Below are 3,720 nucleotides of genomic sequence, written 5' to 3' on the forward strand. Positions count from 1 at the left end.
GTAGTCCCAGGTACTCGAGAGGCTGAGGCAGGAGAATGGTGTGAATCCAGGAGGTGGAGGTTGCAGTGAGCCAAGATCACGCCACTGTACTCCAGCCTGGGCGACAGAGCCAGACTCCGTCTCTAAAAATAAAAATAAAAATAAAATTTTGACTGATACTGGCCCCAGTGATGACTTTTTTTTTTTTAAGCTTCTTTTGCACTTATGGTTAGCAACAAGACACACATTTTAGCACCTACTTGTTATTTTCCATGTTTCTCTTTTATCTTTAACTTACTTGATAATAGAGTTCCTTTGCATTCTCACACAGCAATTATTATAATACTTACATATTGTATGTGCTCAATAAATATTTGTGTCTAATTGTTTAAAACCTATCAATGAGCTCCCATCACTGTCAGAATAAATTCCAAATTCTAAAATTCTAGCCAAGGCCTTTCACTATCTGATTAAGAGGTACTTATCTAGTCTTACTTCTCAAAACAATCCTTAACTACTTCAATTCCTGGAAATCCCCATGGTCTTACCACATTTGGTCTTAGGGATCTTGAAACATGGTGCTCTTTCTGCCTGAACGATTTTCCTTCATTTCCCATTTACTCACAGGTTAGATGTCATTTCTTAAGGTAAGCCTTTTCTTATCCATTGGAATATGATAAATGTCCCTTTCATGTGTTTGCATAGCACTGTATACTCACATTTGTATTGTAATTGCCTATTGACTTATGTCAATCATTGAATACATGAAAGCCTCTTAAAGGCAGACTAAATATTTCCATTGCAGATGGCATATCAGAGTTTATATCAAAAAAATTATTGAGTTTTTTATTTCAAAAAAATTATATCTTTTTTGTAATTAAAAATTTATGAAAATAATTACATCATCATATGGTGGAATCTGCGATCAAGCCTTACTGTTCCCACAAAGAGCAACAATTTGTTGTGAATAAAACTAAATGGAATAGCTTAGGGGTCCACTTAGGAGCCTCTGAAATACAGTAAAAAAAAAAAAAAAAAAAAAAAACCACACACAAAAAAAAAACCAAAAAAAGTATAAAAAGAATTATTTCACCTGCATTAACCCATTCCTCAAGCTGGCACTTCTCAGCATGGAGTGGGACCTCTCTGGCATGCCTGCCCACCTTGCATGGAAAATAAGAGGAGGATATACAACCAGCTTCCTCAGGCTTTTGGAATGTTGCCCAAATGACCAGCTTTAGTTTCATTCTACACAGATCAGTGGGAGAACTGGTATGGCTGAGACACCTGGAGATGGCAGAGAAAAAGAAGGGGGACAGGCTCAATCAGTATCAGCCGTGTGAATAGTCTCAGAGCGAACCCTAGTGGTCTGCTCAGCACAGGATTCTAGCAGACATCTCCACTGAGGACCTCAACAACTCTCCTGATGGATGTGTAGCCCCTGCAGAACTACTCCATTGCCCAGAACTACTGCATGTTCTTGATTACTAACATCATTGACTTGCTCTACAGAGGAGCCTAGTGGCTTTCACCACTGAGGAAAACTGCCAACAAGAGAGCAGAAAACCCTCTGTAGTTTTTGCCACCAAAGGCCCTGCAGTATTTTTTCTTCACAATCTCCATGTACCTTAGACACTCCCTATTCCTGGAGTCACCCAGAGTCACAACTGCTGCTGCTGCAGACACCTGGGCCCAGGGACTCATCAAGCAACATTGACAGTCACCAGATACCTGGCCAGATGATGTTCTCTCTCTCTCTCTCTCTTTCTTTCTCTTCCCTCTTCTCCTCTCTGTAGAACCACCTGAGCTGCTCTCACAGTAGTTAACCCAACTAGGTGACTCACTACAGTATCCATTGGCATTTTCCAGGAGACTAAACCATGACTTCCTTTGTGTAGTCACCCCAGCTGCTGCCTCTGCAGGTGCTTTGTCTCAGAGACCCAGTGCAGCTACTGTGCTTGTGCCCACAAATAGTCCCAGGGCCCCTGCTGAAGGCTCTAGCCCCACCATCTTGCACACCCAAGACTGGCCACTGAAGCTGGGCTGTTGCACACTGCCAGCCCAGCCCCACAGTTGGGCTTGAACAAGCACCTTGCCATGCCTCTTGTCTCCTGCCTCCAAAATACTGCCTACACACACAGCTGGCTTCTGCAGCTGCACATGTGTGCACACTTACAGCTTATTCCTGAAGCTGCCCATGCATACACAGATGACTTCATCTTACCGCTGAACCTCAGATGGCCATACAATCATTCATGTGCAAGCTGACAGCAAGCACTGCCACATGTGCACTCTTACTCAGCCTCAACTCATACCTCTGAACCCAGCCCTCACCACTAGGTGGCCTGTGCTAGAACACTCATGATTACAACTAGCTTCTGCCCTGAAACACATCATTGGCTACAGCCTTCATGATTGCCAGCCCTAGAGCCTGGTTATTGGGCAGAAAGCCACAGATGAGTTTACTGACACCCCTCACAGACACTGAAGATCTCCCACAGGTCTTGCCAACAAGGATCATTCAAGTGACAATACTAAGGTCTGATATAAGTATAGCCAATCTTGTTATAAGATGTTTTACATCACCTTCGTGGTAGCTACAAAGCAAAAATGTATATTAGACATACAAGAGAAAAAGATAAAGGAATTAAAGCATAATATTACAGAAAACCATCAAATCACAAAGGAAGACATTAAGAGAGGAAATAGGAAACAAAGGATCTACAAAACAGCCAGAAAAGAATAGAATGGCAGCAGTAAGTTCTTACTATCAATAATTACCTTGAATATAAATAAATTTTCCCATGGCCTGAATGGATTAAACAATAAAACACCCAACTATATGTTGCTTACAAGAGGTTTAAGGGCACACACAGACTACAAGTTAAGTGATGAAAAAATACATTCCATGGACTTTGAAACCAAAGAGAGTAGTGTTAGCTACTTATATCAGACAAAATATGCTTTAAGTAAATAACTGTAAAAACGTAAAAAGGTCAATATAAATAAAAGTCAATCAAGGTGATGTAACAACTTTTAATACAGATGCAACCGATTTCACAGCACATAAATATGTAAAGCAAATATTAGTAGATCTGAAGGGAGAGAGAAATTGTAACGCAATAATCGTAGGATAGTTGAATATCACACTTGTAACAATAGGTAGATTACTGAAACACAAAATGAAAAAGGAGCCACTGTACTTGAACTGTTTTAGAGCAAATGGACTTAGCAGTCATTTACAGAATGTTGACAAAATTTTGCATCTTTTCATAATAAGACTTCTCAACAAATTAGGTACAGAATGAATGTAACTCAACGCAATAAAGGCCATATATGACAACCCACAGCTAACATCATACTCAATAATGAAAAGTTGAGTTTTTCTTAAAATCAGGAACAGGACAAGGAAATCTAATCAGCACTTCTACAGTACTTCTATTTACAATAGTAGTTGAAGTACTAGCCAGAGCAGTTAGGCAAAATAAATGAATAAAAGGCATCAAAATTGGTAAGGACAAAGTTAAATTTTCCTTGTTTGCTGATGACATGATTATAGAGAGAGAAAATCCTAAAGGCTCCATCAAAAATCCATTGGAAATAATAAACAGATTGAGTAAATTTACAGGACACAAATCAGCATGCAAAATCCATAGCTTTTTTTTTTATTTTTTGAGACTGGAGTCTGGCTCTGTTGCCAGGCTGGAGTGCAGTGGCAGGATCTTAGCTCACTGCAACCTC

This window comes from Rhinopithecus bieti, unplaced genomic scaffold (assembly GCF_001698545.2).
Source record: "Rhinopithecus bieti isolate Rb0 unplaced genomic scaffold, ASM169854v2 scaffold_8433, whole genome shotgun sequence".
Taxonomy (NCBI): domain Eukaryota; kingdom Metazoa; phylum Chordata; class Mammalia; order Primates; family Cercopithecidae; genus Rhinopithecus; species Rhinopithecus bieti.